Raw genomic sequence first — 18,535 nt, 5'->3', positions numbered from 1 at the left:
CACCGCTGATCCAGGGCATGGAGGCGCTGCCTGCAATCGTCCATAACCGCCCATAAGGAGCCTCCAGGGCTTTACCCTCCATGAGCTGCAGCAGACGTGTCGGGAAAGGTGACAAGAGCCCGTGGAATGGTGCTTGTTGCAGGCAGATTGGCCACTTGCAGCTCTTCAAAACTGCCTCCTGTGAAAAATGAAAAAACTTCAACCATTCAAAAATGTGAAAAATGCGTTCACTCTCCTGTGAAAATCTAAAAAGTTTAATAAAGTTTAATGGGAGAGCAGGACCATGGAGCAAAGGTTGTTACAGCCAGGTGCATCTTGGCACTCAGCCAGGAGCACCCTGTTACCTTCAGGGATCCCCTGAAATACCTTTCCCCTTACATCAGCCTGGTGCATATTCATAGAGCCTCATGCACAGCAACTGGGAAGGGTTTAACACTTTACTGGGTATATTAGCGTTCAGAAACACATAATCACCAGAATGATTATATGCAGGTGCTTTTATTGAAGAGCTCTGGGTGTCAGGGGTACCAACCCAAATCTGACTCCGACATGGGTTTGGGATGAACATGTTTTTATATTCTATCGTTACATAACTTTCATGTTAATGATTAAACTTCAATTGTTCTATTGTATACATAGATTTCAGCCAAGCATGGGCTCCTTGTGGCCCCCCTCAAACTTCTAACATAGTTTCTCACGATTCTTCTTATGGTTAAACAATAATTATACTTAATTACTAAACAATCATCACATCTAACAATTATATCATTTATCATGTTCTGCTTACGCAGGGGCAATTTCACATGATCTGGCAAGCACAAAGCCTAACATTTTCAGAGTCTATTTTTGACATTTTTCCAGGGCCCCACTATCATTCTCCCCCCTTTGAAAGCATTTTCACTTCACTATAGGTGTAAATGTTTTCACTTGATACAGTCCTTTATTTCTCAATTTATTCTTGACGTTCTTCAAGTCCATGGTTGATGTAAACGTTGTCGTGGATGCTGTCACGCACTGGAGAACCAGAAGATGGTGGGCGTGGATCTCGTGTCAGTGCCTTTATTATCTTCTGGTTCCAGGATGTTTTCTTCTGTATCTCTCCTTTCAAGATGCTGTGAACTAACCAAATTGCTAAGAATACAATTAGTAAGATCATCACACTCTCAATGACAGATTTAATCCATGAACTCACATTCCACCCTAACCCTTTAAAGATTTTGCTTTATAATTCCCTCTGCCTTGTTTATGTTTGATCCCTCTGCAAGCACAGCCAGTTTGTAGGGCTATTGCCAGGGGTGGCATCTGCTTTAACTCTGCATCATCAGACGTGTAGTCATAAGTTTTATTACATGCCCACCAACTTACTTTGTCTGCCCTCGTTCTGCTGCTGGTGGCAGTGTTTGTTACTGCTGGATCTGTTTCATTCTCGGGGCCTTCCCACTTAATGCACCAAGGGGTGTTTGCCATACATTGGAATCTTTGAAGGATACTCACAGACCACGCACTGTCCCAAGGCTCTGCCTGATCTTTCTGATCCTTGGCCTCACACTTCCATACCAGAGTGGTTTCTGTAACATTTTCTATAATCTTTTTATAGTGTGGCAAATAGCATTGCCATTGTGTGATGCCTCCTGATTCTCCCATAGGGGTTCCTAGTGTGCCATCACTTAGAATACAGTCTTTCTGGCCCATGGGTCTCATCCACGTTCGTATTTTCTCCCAAGTTTCCTTGACTACTGGCCTCGACTCAGGTACCTGTTTACATGCAATTGTTTTGTTCTTTTGTATTTCAGGTAGTTTTGATGTTATGATTCCTCAATTTACTGGGTCTCCTGCTGCCTTTGGTATTGGCAGACAGGCAGTTATTCTACAGGTGTTTTGCATTTGGCAAAGTCTTTGACTAATCCAATCATTACCTTCTCAGCCCGAACTTCATTAGAAACCTTTATCCCCTGTGTTTCTGCTTGTACCTCTCTCTTCATTCTAGAATGAAGAGTGTTTAGTTAATCTTTTTGCATTCCACATCCCAAAGACATTAATGACCATAACATTGGCACAATTACTGATAGCATTCTCAAAGTGATTAAACACATCTTATCTGCAGCCTTGTTGGTTCCACAGTTTACACAGGCCGTGATCCAGGATGGATTTTCTTCACTCGGGTGTAGTGAATCCAGGGGTCCACGCCGGCTACTTTGGCTGCTGTAAAGGTGGTCAGCAGTACCTGGTGGGCTCCACTCCACTTTTCTTTCAGCGGTTCTTCGTTCCAGTTCTTGATGTACACCTCGTCTCCTGGATGTATGTTATGAACTGGGTTCTCGAGAGTCAGCGGTCTATTCCACACGAGGATGCTCCGGAGCCGAGCTAAAGTTTTCCCGAGAGACAGAACATAATTATACACTTCCTGCTTTCCTGTGACGTGCACATTAGGGTTAGGCTCAGGAGATTCATATGGTTTCCCATGCAATATCTCATAAGGACTGACTGACATCCCACTCCTAGGCTTTATCCAAATCCTCAACAGTGCTATTGGCAAAGCCTGGGGCCACTGCAATGTGGCTTCTTGGCATATTTTACTGATTTGCCTCTTTAGTGTCTGATTCATCCTCTCTACCTGTCCACTCGACTGGGGTCTCCATGGTGTGTGGAGGTCCCAAGTTATCCCCAGCAATCTACTTACCTCTCTTACTACTGTAGCTATGAAATGGGGCCCCCTATCTGATGATACCCTAGGGGCACCCCGAACCTGGGAATAATCTCCTGTAGTAACCACTTTACTGTTTCCTTTGCTTGGTTGGTGCGACAGGGAAGGGCTTCTGGCCACCCAGAGAATGTGTCAACCCCCACAAACAGGTATTTGTATCCTTGAGTTCTTGGCAAGTCTACAAAATCTACCTGCCAATAGTCTCCTGGCTCTATTCCTATCCGAATTCTTCCTAGGTGTGCCTGTCGCCAGCCACTGGGTTGTTTTTCAAGCAGATATCACACTTTGACATTACTGATTTTGCCATTGTTAACATCCGTACTGAAATTAAACTCTGCTTTAGCAATTTTACCAATGCCTCTGCTCCCCAGTGACATTCGTTATGTTTAATTTGTAGAACTTCTCTCATTATCAAGGGGGTACCACTATCTGTCCATGTGCAGTCACATACCATCCCCCTGAATTCTTTTGTGCATTTAGCAAACGTGCCAGTCTCTCATCTTCTACTGAATATTTTGGTTCTGGAGGCAAATTGAATTGGGATACATTAAGCTTTAAAGGTATCAATGCCATTGTTGTTTGCACCTCTCGAGCAACCTGTCGGGCTGCCCAGTCTGCCTTTCGATTTCCCTCACAGATTTTGGAGTTTCCTGATTGCTGTGCTTTACAGAGTATCATTGCCACTTGTTCAGGTTTTTGTACTGCCTTTATCAATTGCAGGACTGCATCCTGATGTTTAATGTGCACACCCAGAGAAGGACAATAGTCCCCTTTCTTTCCACAGTGCTCTGTGTACATGTACCACTCCAAAAGCACATTTTGAGTCAGTCCAGATATTTATCCTTTTCCCTTCACTTAATTCTAGTGCCCTGGTTAAAGCAACCAGTTCTGCCTTCTGGGCAGATGTATTTGGTGGTAATGCCTTTGCCTCCACTGCTGTACTGACTGTTGTTACCGCATACCCAGCGTATCTGGTTCCGTTTTCCACGAAGCTGCTCCCATCTGTAAACAGCTCCCACTCTGGCTGCTCTAGTGGGACGTCTTTCAGGTCTTCTCTTGCTGAGTAGGTGTACTCTATTACCTCCACACAGTCATGCTCTAATGGGCCTTCTTCAGTTGTGGTACCTAGGAACAAAGCTGGATTCAAAAGGTTAGTTGTTTTTAATGTGACATCATCCTGCTCAGCCAGGACTACCTGGAATTTCATCATCCTGCTTGGGGATAGCCAATGGCCCCCTTCTGCTCTAAGACAGAGGTTACCATGTGTGGTACATTGACATCTATGTGCCTTCCCATCGTGAGCTTCCTGGCTTCTTGTATCAGCATCACAGTGGCTGCGACTGCCCGCAGACATGGAGGCCACCCGGCACTTATGCTGTCAAGTTGTTTGGAAAAGTAGCCCAGCGGCCTTTTCCAGCTTCCCAGACCTTGGGTCAGGACTCCTAGTGCTAGGCGCAGCCTTTCATGGACAAACAGCTGAAAATCTTTAGACAGATCAGGTAAGCCTAATGCTGGAGCAGTTGTCAGTGCTTCCTTTCATTTTAGGAAGGCTTCTTTCTGTGGCTTGCCCCAGGTGAATGGCTGCATCTTCTGAGCTTCACACAGGGGTTTCGCAATCCGTCCATAGTCCATGATCCACAGGCGACACCATCCTGCCATCCCGAGGAAGACTCGCAGCTCATGTAGATTCTGGGGCTCTGGAATAGCACAAATAGCTTGGATACGGTTAGTGCCTAGTTTTCGTTGCCTTTGTGAAATTTCACATCCCAGGAGATCACAGTCTGTTGGGCAATTTGTGCCTTTCCTCTGGATACTTTATAACCTCCCATTCCCAGGGAATTTAAAATCTCAATGGTTACCTTTATACAGGTTGCTTTTCTTCTGTAGCTATTAGTATATCATCAACATACTGCAACAACAGGTATTGGTCTCTTGGTACTTGCCCATTCTCGGTCCAAATCTCCAGCTCCTTTGCCAGTTGGTTTCCGAATAGGGTCGGCGAGTTCTTATATCGTGTGCAGGTGAGCTGGGCCTTTCTCCCATTCCCTGGGTTTTCCCACTCACAGGCAAACAGTTTCCTACTTTCTTTGTCAAGGGGGATGCAGAAAAAGGCATCTTTTAAATCAATTTCAGTAAACCACTTATATATCTCTTTTACGGATATCAGCAATGTGTAGGGATTTGTTACCACTGGAGAAATGTCCTTTGTGATTTTATTTATTGCTCTCAAATCCTGCACTAATCTATATTCACCATTTGGCTTCTTTATTGGAAATATTGGTGTATTAAATTCTGATTCACATTCTTCTAGAATTCGGTATTTCAAGACCTTATCAATAATCTTTACTTATTCCTTGCCATGCTTCTGGGTTTATGGGATAGTGTTTGACTTGTAGAGCCCTCGCCCCTTCTTTTAACTCTACATGCACTGGTTGTGCCAATTTAGATTTCCCTGGTATATCTGTCTCCCATACAGAGGGAATCACTGCATCTCCTACCTCCCTAGGGGTAGAGGGAACAGGTTTTTCTTTGATCATTAAAATCTGTCCCGTCTTTGATTCAGGTATTTCCATTATAAGCTCTCCATTTTCAAAGGTTATTACCGCATCAAGTTTCTCTAGCAAATCTCTCCCGAAAAGCGGAATTGGACACTCAGGTGCATGTGGGAATTCGTGTGTTATAACTTTGTTCCCAAAACACAAATCTAGGGGTTGCAAGAATGGCCGCTTTTCCTCTTTCCCTGTAGTGCCGCCTCTTGTTGTTTGCTTGTCCCCAATTTGTCCTTGCAAATCATTCAATACCGAGTAAGTAGCTCCTGTATCTATTAGAAATTTGACTTCTTTATGTCCTAATTGTTTATTTATAACAGGTTCCTTAACTTGTTCTACTGGCTCTATGTCTAGTCAGCTGGTATACTCCCCCAAAACCATCCCCTTGTAACCTGCTGGCACTGATTGCCCTGGTGAAACTGGTTGTTCAAGTGTGGACATTGTCTCTTCCAGTGCCCCTCCGGCTTGCAATACGCACATTGATTTAGGTTTAACCCCTGCCTGACTGGTCTCCTATTTTGACTATTCCTGTTGCATCCCCTGAAATTTGGGTTCCCTTTTCCTTGTATTACTGCCAACAGATTCTGCTGCTGCCTTTTACTAGCTTCTCTTTCGCGATTGTTATATACCTTCCAGGCTACCTCAAGTAGCTTATCCAAATTCCTTAGTTCTTCCCCTTCTAATTTTGCAATTTTCTACGAATATCGTCCTGTGACTGGCCCAAGAATATGAGAGCGAGCTGAACCTTTGCTTGTTCTGTGTCCATTTGGAGATCTATATATTTTCTTGCTACTCCTTAAGGCTCTCCAAAAATGCAGTGGGAGATTCCTTCTTTTCCTGCCAAACTTCATATAGTTTAGACCAATTTATAGTTTTGGGCACAGCATTCTGAACTCCTATTTGGATCCACTCTTGATATTTCCGTAGTTTCCCCATATCGCAAAATAAATTAGGGTCCCAATTTGGATCCTCAATTGGGAAATTCTCATCTCAATTCCCTGTTACGAGTCCATTTCTGATGTCCTCTCTTACCCTTTCTTTGGCTGCCTTAAGTACCATCTCTTTCTCAGTAGTATCCATCAAAGTATCTAATATTAATATATTAGATATATTAATATACTAAATATAAATATATATTAGATATATTTATATAATATATATATATGTATTAATATACATATTATTTCATGTCATCCCAGTCAGGATTTTGAGGTTTTTATAACCATTTTTAATACTCATGCCATTTTATCAGGATTTTCTCTATAAATTCTGGCTGATTGTTTCCAAATAACTAAATCTGCAGGAGAGAAAGGCACTTTTACAAATACTGGCCCTTCCACTCCTACACTTTGTTGCAAGGGGGCAATTACAGTCCGTTTTTGTCTGCCTATGTCTTTTCTATCCATAACTGGGGCAAGGTTAGACCGACTCCTGGTTCTGGGGGCTACCCCATCGTTGATTCTCTCTCTCTCCTTCCTGCCACAGTTAGGTTTTGCTCATCTTCCGAGGAAGAGGGATCAGGTGACGATGGGAGAGGAGAATAAAGAGGGAAGGGTGTACTAGACGAGACAGGTTCAGGACTAGGTGGGGTAGGAGCAGGCTGTGGGATAGGGACAGATGGAACAGGTGGGATAGGGTTAGGTTCTCTTGATCCTATTGGAGCTACCTGTAAATCAATATCTGTATAATTTTCCCTACTCAGGCTTTCTTTCAATGCCAAGTTCCAAACAACGTTCCTCACAAACCCCACACTTATTGCTTGCAGTTGTTTTAACCATCATTAATCCACATTCATCCTGCCATTCTGGCTTTGCCCGTAAATAGAAAAACAAATCAACATACGGAACCTCATCCCATTTTCCTTCTTGTTTACAAAACGACATTAACTGCGAAATAGTGTTATATTGCAGAGTCCCGTATTTTGGCCATTTGTCACCATTCTCCAAGGCATATCCTGGCCACCATGTATTACAATAATCAATCAACTTAGCTTTACGTAATTCTTCCCCAAAATTCCCCTGTTTCCAATGTGCTAGTAAGCACCCCAAAAGAGAACTTTGTGGGATAGAGGCGTTGCCGCCCAAAATCCCTTTAAGTTTCTCCATTCCAAATATACCACAAATTGCCGAACCCGCAACACTTTAGCGATTGTCTTATGGAACGGCGCCTGGGCTTGTACCAGCAGGAATTCCTTTAGCCCAACCAAGCGTAGCTTTCACTGCGTCTCATTGGCAGGCACCCAAACCAAAGTGAAAAGCACCTTACCTTTCTCCCGGGGACGCTGCGAGCGGCAGAAGCGGTCGCGGCCGATCGAGCTCCCCGAGAATCCCTCGGTGCCGGCTGGAGCGCGGTCGAGTCACGAAACTTGCTCAGCAGCACCCGCAGGGTCCCATCCGGGGTCGCCAAAATGTTAGCGTTCAGAAACACATAATCACATCAGCGATTATATGCGGTGCTTTTTATTCAAGAGCTCTGGGAATCGGGGTAGTTTCCACCCAAATCTGATTCCGACCATACATTCGAGGTGAACATGTTTTATCCTCTATCATTACATAACTTTCATGTTAATTATTAAACTTATATTCTTCTATTGTATGCACAGATTTCAGCTAAACGTAGCCCCCTTTAAATTTCCAACATAGTTTCTCACGATTCTTCTTATGGTTATATAATAATTCTATTTAATTACTAAACAATCACCACATCTAACAATTATATCTTTTATCATACTGCTTACGCAGGTGCAGTGAACTGAGAAAACACAAAGCCCAATATTTTCAAAGACTATTTTTAACATTTTCCAGGGCTCCACTATCACTTTTATTTCTTGTGGGAAAAAACCCTCCATCTCAACCAGGCACTCATGGCCAAAACTGGGCAACTGCCTCTGGAATTCCTTATATCCAAGGATAGCTCCCAGACAAAAGCTGCCAGCACTGACAAGTCTGGCTCGCCTTGGCTTCCTGAGGGCTGGCCCTCATCTGCCTCTGAAACACTGGGGCTGGGTGCTTTCCTTCCTTATAAAAAGAACTCTTCTTCCTGTCCAGGCACCCACAGCCAAAACTGAGATTCCACCTTCAAAATGCCCAATGTCCAAGGAAGCCCCTAGACAAAAGGTGCCAGGAGAGACAGGGCTGGCTGGCTTGGCCTCAGGGTGGCCACCTCTCATCTTCTTCCTCAACACTTGGACTTTGTGCTTTACTTTCCTATGGGCAAAACCACCCATCTTGACCATAGCCAAAACTGGGATTCCACCTCCAAAACTCCGTACATCCAAGGATTGCTCCCAGGTGAAAGCTGCCAGGACAGACAGGTCTGGCTGCCCTTGGCCTCCTGGGGCTGCCTCTCCCCTGCTGTCCAAACACTGGGGCTGGGTGCTTTCCTTCCTATGGAAAAGAACTGTCCTTCTTATCCATGCAGAAACGGCCAAAATTGGGGTTCCACCTCCCAAATTCCCGAAATCCAAGGGTTGCTTTCAGACAAAAGCTGCCAGGACAGAGAGGTCTGGCTGGCCTTGGCCTCTGATGGCCGCCTTTCATCTGCCCCTGAGACACCAGCGGTGTTCTGTGCTTTCCTTCCTATGGAAAAGAACCATCCTTCTCCTCCAGAGTCCATGTCTGAAATTGGGATTCCACCTCTGAAATTCTCAATATCCAAGGGTTGCTCCCAGGCAAAATCTGCCAGTACCGTCAAGGCTGGCTGGCCTGGGCCTCTGGTGGCTGTGCCTGCAACAGTGGGGCTGGGTTCTTTCCTTCCCATGGAGATCCCTGGGACACTGTGGGGACCTCATGGAACCAAGGGGATCATTGTGGCACCACTGGAGCCCAGGGAACCAAGGGGATCATTGTGGCACCACTGGAGCCCATGGAACGAAGGGGATCATTGTGGCACCCCTGGAGTCCATGGAACCAAGGGGATCATTGTGGCACCACTGGAGCCCAGGGAACCAAGGGGATCATGGTGACACAGAGGGGCTCCATGGACCCAGAGACCATTGTGGCTCTGTGGGGCCTGGTAGAACCATGGAGACCATTCCAACCTTCAGGGCCTGGTGTCACCAAGGGGGCATTATGACACCTCAGGGCCCCATGGAAGCAAGGGACCATTGGGACACTGTGGGGCCCTATGGAACCCAGGGAACATGGAACAGCTCTGGCTGGCTTGACCTCCCAGGGCCCACCTGACAGCTCTGACTGATCTTGGGATGTCAAGGGCTGCCTCTCATCATCTTCTGGAGCACTGGGGCTCTGTGCTTTCCTTGCTATGGAAAAGAGCTGTCTGACTTTTCAGATGGTCATTGCCAAAACGGGTACTCTGCCCAAAATAATTCCCTCTATACAGGGGTATCTCACAAAACAAAACCTGCCAGCTCTGGCTGGCCTTGGCCTCTGGTGGTCACCTCACATCTGCCGCTGAAACACTGGGGCTCTGTTCCTTCATTCCTATGGAAAAGAACCAGCCTTCTTGTCCAGGGACCATGGCCAAAATTAGAATTTGGCCTCCCAAATTCTGTATATCCAAGGATTGCTCCCAGACAAAAGTAGCCAGGACAGACAGGTCAGGCTGGCCCTGTCCTCTGGTGACTTTCTTAGACTCTGAGCTGAATGTTTTCATTTGGAAACACCTTGGAGAGGGCCCAGAGATGTCCCAAGGAGGGGTTTGGAGGCCTTGGGCCCATGAGCACTGTATAGGGACAAAGGAGCTCTGTGCTCAGTGGGGTGGAGCCTGAGGACAGTGGAGTAGAGCCATGAGAGTGTTTAAAGAGCGATTTCAGGGATGGTGGATCCTTTTGACATAGTGGAAAACAGCCAGAGAGAGAAAGAATTAACGCCAAGGGCAGCTGGGGAGGCCCAGAGTGGCTGCAGGAGAAAGGAATTTCCCTGTCAGGGCAGGGCTGTGGTGCAGCACGTCCCCAGCAGGAGCCTGGAGCAGCCCCAGGCTTTGTGTGGGCAGGCAGGGGCAGGCAGGAGGCAGAGCTGTCAGCAAAGGAAGGGCCCAGCCAGGTGGGGCAGCCGGGGGATGCCCAGAGCCTGCAGGGACAGAGGCCAGGGCAGGGACACCGTGGGACAGCCTGGGCTGCACAGGGCACAGGGATGGGCAGCAGCTGCAAGACAGCCCTGACAGAGCCAACGTGGGCAGCACTTTGGCCATGGCTGCTGGCCCTGGGCCTGAGCCAGGAGGGGACAAGTGACCCTTGCAGGCCTGGGGCCTCATTGCCTCCTTGTCCCTGCTCAGCAGCCTGGCAGGGGCCGCCCCACGCTCCTGCCCTTGGCATTGCCCATCCCCACATGCCAGGGCCCATCCCGGGAAGAGCCCTGAGCAAGGAGGGAGGGACAGGATCTTCCTGGCCAGGCCCTGGGGCTCAGGCCTTGGCCCTTTGCATTCCTGAAACAAATCCAGGTTTTCTCAGCACCAGAGACACCTTTGCCTTGTTTGTCCCCAGCTGCCATCAGTGCCTCCAGTGTTCTGCCCTCCCTGGAACCTGGGGACACTTTCTCAGCCCTGTCCCTCACAGGGATCTCTGTAAAGTACAAGAAACTTCAGTATTTCAATCTCACTCTGAGCTCTTCAGAAGTCTTTGAGCCCACTCTGAGGGACTGGGTGTGATGCAAAGAGCAGCAAAGGCCCAGAGGGTGATTAAAGTCCTTGTGCTGTGTCTGTGCTGCTGAGCTGGGCCGGGCTCCTGGCCCAGAGGCAGCTCCTGGCAAGGGCAGCAGAGCTGCAGAGAGACAGCTCTGGCCAGGAGCAGCTCCTGTGCACAGCCCAGCAGGGCTGGGGCACTGCCGGAGCCCCTCAAGGACACGAGCAGGGCACAGACAGAGCTCACAGGGGCTCAGCACTGGCCGGGGCTGTGGGAGGTCCCCGCGGGGGCTGTGTCACAGCAGCACCTCTGGGGCTGTGTCCCAGAGCCACAGAGCAGCTGGGATGGCAGCAAGGGGCTGTGTGACAGCACAGAGTGGGCTGTGTGACAGCACTGAGGGGGTTGTGACATCACAGAGCTAGCTGTGACATCACAGAAGGTGGCTCTGTGACATCACAATGTGGGTTGTGACACAGAGTCACAGAGCAGCTGTGTGATGCCACAGAGAAGGTGGTGACATCCCAGGGTGACTGACATCACAAATCTGCTGTGTGACATCACATAGCAGCTGAATGACATCATATGGAGGTTGTGTGACATCACAGGGGCTGTGTTAATAAAGCCTCTTATCTGGCCTTATTATCAAGTAATGGAAGTTATTCCATGGGGTTTACTAAACTGTGTGACATCACAGGGGCTTTGTGACATCATGGGACTGTTGTGACATCACAGGTGGCTGTGTGACATCACAGGGGCTCCGTTACATCACAGCAGCTGTGTGATATAACGGGGGGGCTGTGTGACGTCACAGGGGTTGTGTGACATCACAGATGGCTGTGTGACATCACAAGGGCAGTGTGACATCACGGGGGCTGTGTGAGGTCCCTGGGGAGGTCACTCTGCCCCGGCCCCCCTCACAGCTCCCCCCAGAGCAGTCCAACCCTGCTCGTGCACAGCGGGGTCCCCTGTCCCCCCGGGTCCCCCCGTCCCCGGCCCCGCAGCCTCCCCCAGAGGATGTTCCACGAGATCGACCCCAGAGCCTGACACGGGGACGGGGGGCCGGGGCCCTGGGGGTGGCACAGGGGGACAGGGACCCCCCGGCAGCGTCCCCGTGTCCCCCAGGGCCAGAGCCTGGGCCAGGGCTCCTTAACCCTGTTATAGATAAATATCATAATATTGGCTTTTTGCAAATATTAAAATGGATTTTATATGTGTGGTGTTAAAATAACCTTGTTCTAAAGATATAGTTTTTATTTCTGTTGTTAATTGAGCTTAGACATAGTAGTGAAATAGCTGATAGAAGTGTGCTTGTGTTAAAATGCCTGCTTGGATGGGATAACATCCAATGCACAGGGGATGAGGACACCTGTACAGATCTGCCAACTATCAGCACTCCCCATCTGAAGGCAGAGTGCACCAAGGCCCAAAAACTGGAGGTGATAAAGAGAAGGAGCCAAAACCACAGCCAAGAAACACACATGCTCTGAAAAGGCAGACCCAAGGAGGGGCCATGTAAAATCATTCCTGGAATATGTAAAGTAGTTTATGGATATGCATGAGGCTCTATGAATATGCACCAGGCTGATGTAAGGGGAAAGGTATTTCAGGGGGTCCCCGAAGGTAACAGGGTGCTCCTGGCTGAGTGCCAAGAGGCACCCGGCCGTAATAACCTTTGCTCCATGGTCCTGCTCTCCCATTGTCCTTTATTAAACTTTGTACATTTTCACAGGAGAGTGAACGTGTTTTTCACAGATGGAATCTCAAGGAAACAAGGGTCAGTTGTTAAGCCAAGGCTCTGCTTTGACCAGGTGGGGCCTCATGGGACACAGGTGCCACTGGGACATTGCCAGGCCTGGCAGGAACAAGGCTCCATTATTGCACAGTGTTACAGATGAGTAATGTCATAGTTGGGTCTCACAGTGAGGAGATAGATCCTATGTGTGTGTTAAGATGTGTAGTGATGTTATTGTCATCTGTCCCCCATAGTCCTCTTTCCCCTCCCCTTGTAATGGCCTTGGTGGTTGGGGCATTTGGGGAGGGCAGGTTTGTCACTGGAAGGCAGGCATGGCCACACCTGCTCTCCAGTCAGGGTGCAAGAAAGCATTCTCCACCAATGGACGGCCACAAAGAGTTACCTGACAGACTTTGGGTGGGGCTAGGATTACCTGGTGCAACACCAAAAGTCTAAAAGGAGGAGCAGCCAATTTGTGAAGGAGCCATGTGGCTGATAGCCACGGGGTGGGGAAGGGCTCCCAGTGCTGTGATTTCTCCTGTTTCAGTCCTTTGTTGTCATTTTTTTCAAGGTTGAATCAACCTTAAAATTTTAAAAGTAGCGGTCATTTCTCACACAGAGCAAGGCCTCAGGGCGCCCAGGAGAGCGGCGTGACAATGACATCTTGGGGAACCAAGTGTCACCTGCAAACACAACGGGGCCTCATGGAAGCCAGGGGCCACTTGGATATTGCCAGGGCAGGTGGAACTCAGTGTCCATTGTGACACAGCACAGCCTCGTGGAACTCAGCAGAACATTGGGACAGCCTGGAATCTCATGGAGCCAAGACTCTGCTTTGGCAAAGTGGGGCCCACAGGACACAGGTGCCACTGGGACATTGCCAGCTCTTGTGGAACCCAGTGTCCACTGTGACACAGCAGAACCTCATGGAAACATGGGGGCCACTGTGACGCAATGGAATCCCATGGAAGCAAGTGTCAGTTGTGAACGCAGCAGGGCCTCACAGAACCCAGGGGCAACGGGGACCATGCTGTGGCTCGTGGGAGCAAGGGGCCATTGTGACCCAGCGGGGCCTCCTGGAACCCAGGAGAACATTGTGGGCCCATGGATCCTCATAGAAGCACGGCCCCATTGTGACAAAGTGCAGCATCACAATGGTCTCCTGGGTTCCATGAGTCCTTGCTGTGTTTAGAATTGACACTTGGTTCCCCACGATTCCATGGCATCCCTCTGCTCTCCTGTGATTTGAGGCTGTGCTGTGTCACAATGGACACTTGCTTCCTCCAAGGCTGGAGATGTCCCAGTGGCACTGGGCTTCCATGAGGCCGCGCTTTGTCACAATGGGGCCTTGCTGCCATGAGATTCCATTGTCCCACAATGGTCTCCTGGGTGCCACAAGGCCTGCCTTTGTCACAGTGGAACCTTGCTTGCACCAGCCCTGGCAATGTCCCAGTGGCACAGGGGTTCCATGAGACCCTGCCGTGTCACAATGGGCCCTTGGTTCCATCAGGTTCCATCGTGTCACAGGGCTCTCCTAGGTCCCATGAGGCCTTGGTCTGACACAGTGGTGTCTTGTTCCTACCAGGCCTGACAATGTCCCAGTGGCACCTGTGTCCCATGAGGCCCCACTTGATCAAAGCAGAGCCTTGCTCCCATGAGATTCCCCTGTGTCACAATGTTCTGCTTGGTTTCATGAGAACCTGATGTGTTAACAATTGATCCTTGGATACTAGAGATTCCATTGCATCATGGCTGTGTCCTTGGTTCCATGAGGCCCAGCTTTGTCACAACTGGACCTTGGTTCCATGAGATTCCATTGTATCACAGCGGTGTCCTTGGTTCCATGAGGCCCTGCTGGGTCACAGTGGAGCTTTAGTGCCATTCATTTCCATGGTGCCACAATGGTCTCCAGCATTCCATGAGGCCACGCAGCAAAAGAGTGGACCCTTGAATCCATGAGTTTCCATTCCATCAGGATGATCTCTTGCATTCCATGAGGCCCTGTTGTGTCACTAAGGAGCCTTTGTTCCATGTGTTCCCTTTGGGACACCATGGTCTCCAGCGCTCCATGAGGCTGAGCCGTGAAACTCTGGGCTCTTGGTTCCATGAGATCCCACCACGGTGTCACCATGGTCTCCTGGGTCCTGTAACAATTCACACTTGGTTCCATGAGATCCCACCACGGTGTCACCATGGTCTCCTGGGTCCAATGAGGCCCCTCTCTGTGTCACACTGTTTGCTTGGTTTCCTGAGAAGCTGATGTGTTGACAGCTGACCCTTGGCTCCTTGAGATTCCATTGCATCCCAGCGGTGTCCTTGGTTTCATAAAGCCTAGGTTTCTCACATGGGAGCCGTGGTTTCAGAATATTCTGTGGTGCCACAAGGGTCTCACCACTCTCTGAGGCTGCACCGTGAAACAGTGGACACCTGGTTCCATGAGATTCCGTGGGGTAACAGTCAATTCTTTTGCTTCTTTTCTGCCAAGGTCGGGATGAAATCCCAAGACAGCATTTCTTGTTTGGACTCAGGTGTTCATTAGCTCTTGTCTCTAGAACAGTCTCACAAGCTGTGAGTTCTGTGGCACTTCGCTAACAAGGTAAAAATGGAGCCCCATCTGTCTCTCTGCAAGGTCTTTTGAGGATAAACTGTCCAATTATGAAATGACACCAAAATTATTTTTACTTTTAACCCAATAACCAATCACCCGTGCCCAACATAAGGGACGAGGAGGAGTAGGAGGAGGAGGAGGAGGAGGAGGAGGAGAAGGAGAAGGAGAAGAAGAAGGAGAAGAAGGAGAAGAAGGAGAAGGAGAAGGAGAAGGAGAAGGAGAAGGAGAAGGAGAAGGAGAAGGAGAAGGAGAAGGAGAAGGAGAAGGAGAAGGAGAAGGAGAAGGAGAAGAAGGAGAAGAAGGAGAAGAAGGAGAAGAAGAAGAAGGATCAGCCTCTGCCCTAAAACCTCCATCTTGCTTTATATGTATTACTATATTCTAAAACCTTAAACTCCAAGTTGTCCACCATGTGATATTACACCCTTCTATTCAAACTCCACACCCATAATCCCAGTTCCATCATTCCATTTTGAAAGCCTTCTCCACAGCCTCAGGTCAAATGCAGTGTTCTCTTGGGGGTCAGTGTCTGTCAGCTCAGAAAGTCCAAAATTCTCAGCAGCCCAGGTTCCAACAGGTAACAGTGCTCTCCTGTGTTCCAGTAGGTTCCATTGGGCCCGGTTCTGTCACCATAGACACCTGGTTCCATGGGATTCCATGGGGTGACAATGTTCTCCAGTGTCACCATGGACACCTGGTTCCATGAGATTCCATGGGGTGACAATGTTCTCCAGTGTCACCATGGACACCTGGTTCCATGAGATTCCATGGGGTGACAATGTTCTCCAGTGTCACCATGGACACCTGGTTCCATGGGATTCCATGGGGTGACAATGTTCTCCAGTGTCACCATGGACACCTGGTTCCATGGATTCCATGGGGTGACAATGTTCTCCAGTGTCACCATGGACACCTGGTTCCATGGATTCCATGGGGTGACAATGTTCTCCAGTGTCACCATGGACACCTGGTTCCATGGATTCCATGGGGTGACAATGTTCTCCAGTGTCACCATGGACACCTGGTTCCATGGATTCCATGGGGTGACAATGTTCTCCAGTGTCACCATGGACACCTGGTTCCATGGATTCCATTGGGTGACAATGATCTCCAGTGTCACCATGGACACCTGGTTCCATGGATTCCATGGGTGACAATGTTCTCCAGTGTCACCATGGACACCTGGTTCCATGGATTCCATTGGGTGACAATGATCTCCAGTGTCACCATGGACACCTGGTTCCATGGATTCCATGGGGTGACAATGTTCTCCAGTGTCACCATGGACACCTGGTTCCATGGGATTCCATTGGGTGACAATGTTCTCCAGTGTCACCATGGACACCTGGTTCCATGGATTCCATTGGGTGACAATGTTCTCCGGTGTTCCATCAGGCCCGGCTCTGTCCCCATGGACACTCGGTTCCATGGGCAGTGTCCATGTCCCAGTGGCACCTGTGTTCCATGGCACCCCTGTCTGACCAGGGACAGTTTGTTCCAGGACATTCCATGGAGTCCCAGCGGTCACTTGGGTTCCATGCAGGTGCCTGGGCAGCGGGAGCTCAGCCCAAATATCCTGGGGGTCCCTGGGCTGGTGTTTGTTGGGGGGAACCTTTGGATCTTGCAGGGCTCCAAAGCTGACCCACGGATGCCCCTTGGGACAGAGTGGAGCATCATGGAAGCCAGGAGACCCTGATGGAAGCCAGGAGACCCTGATGGAGCCAGGAGACCGTGATGGAAACCAGGAGAGCCTGATGGAAGCCAGGAGACCCTGATGGAGCCAGGAGACCCTGACGGGAGCCAGGAGAGCCTGATGGAAGCCAGGAGACCCTGATGGAAGCCAGGAGACCCTGATGGAGCCAAGGCTGTAGCGGGACACAGAGGGACCTCACGGGAGCCAGGAGAGCGTTGTGAGGCTGTGGAACAATGTGGCACCGAGGTTTCACTGGGGCTTGGCAGAAGCTCCTGGAGACAAGGAAGAGCTGGGAGCCTCCGGAATCAGCGTCTGCAGGAGGATTTTCTGCTCCCTCCTGGGATGCTGGTGGACAATAAAGCCTGAGGCAGCCTCCCAAGGGTCCGGCTGTGCCACCAGCGGGGGCCACATCTGGGGGGACGCCCGGCCAGCCCTGGCCCTGCTGCTCCTCCTGGCCGGGCCTGCAGCTGCTGGGAGCCCGGGCTGGGGGAATCCTCAGGGCTGTGCAAGGAAAGGTTCAGCACAAGCAGCCCTGGAGCGAGATGTGCAGTGTGAAACACGCCAATCACTTGATTTTGAAATAGTAAAAGTTCATTAGTAATAAAGTGGTTATAAAAATAGCAATGCAATTAGAGTAATAATAATTTGGACAATTTGAATTAGGACAATATGAGACAATAGAGAGAAAGGGTTATGGAGGTCCGGGTACCTTTTTCTGGGCACCACGAGCCTGAAAAGGGACACCCGTTAACAAAGGATTAACCCTTAAAAACAACAGCCTGTTGCATATTCATACACTTCATCCATGATGCATAAATTCCATTCAAACACAGGATTCTGTCTGGGCAGTGCCACCTTCTTCCTCCGCATCCTAACAGTGCCTTCGAGGCGGGAAGAAGTTCATTCCTTCTGATAAGAGGGCAAGAAATTCTTTTTCTCTGAAAGATTTAGGTGTCCTGTGGCTGCTATCTCACTGCGAGTCCTTTCTTTAAAACAAGAATCCTACATAGCATCGTTTCTATTTTAACAATTTTTATAACCTAAAACTATATTTAACACACTGCTTAAGAGAATTAATACACCAGACATATAATATTAATATATATATAATAATGTATAATATATATAATATATATTATATATAATTATATAATATATGATTATATAATATATATTATACATATATATATTATATTATATATAATATATATTATATATTATTATGTATTATATATTATATTATATATATTTTACTATACTATTATATAATATATAATATGATATTATATATATTATTTATAGATATTTATAATATATAATATGATATTATATAATGTATAATATATAATATATAATATATAATATATAATGATATATAATATATAATGATATATAATATATAACCCTATAATATATAATATATATAATATATAATATATATAATATATTATATATAATATATATTATATAATATATAATATAATATAAATATATATATATATATAATATATATATATAATATTCTAACACAAGACATATAATATTCATTTTAATATTTGCGAAAAGCGAATCATAAAATACATGCATTTTTCCCATGCAGGCAAAGCCAGCGAGGCAGCAGAGCAAGAGAGAGAGCAGAGCCAGCGACACAACAAACGCACCGAGAGCGAG

The 18,535-nt window shown here is 47.9% G+C and overlaps 2 protein-coding genes across 2 annotated transcripts in view; both read right to left on the bottom strand.

The window, feature by feature from the left end:
• Nucleotides 1-18,535, bottom strand: part of LOC143696047 (uncharacterized) — a 343,050-nt gene that overhangs the window by 22,411 nt on the left and 302,104 nt on the right. The window lies entirely within an intron of this gene.
• The window catches only part of LOC143696103 (uncharacterized), a 136,133-nt gene that overhangs the window by 97,814 nt on the left and 19,784 nt on the right, over nt 1-18,535 (bottom strand). The window lies entirely within an intron of this gene.

The sequence above is a fragment of the Agelaius phoeniceus genome, chromosome 28, assembly GCF_051311805.1.
Source record: "Agelaius phoeniceus isolate bAgePho1 chromosome 28, bAgePho1.hap1, whole genome shotgun sequence".
NCBI classification, from domain to species: domain Eukaryota; kingdom Metazoa; phylum Chordata; class Aves; order Passeriformes; family Icteridae; genus Agelaius; species Agelaius phoeniceus.
Note: the sequence above shows the minus strand (reverse complement) of the source record. Positions and strands in the feature narration are given on the sequence as shown.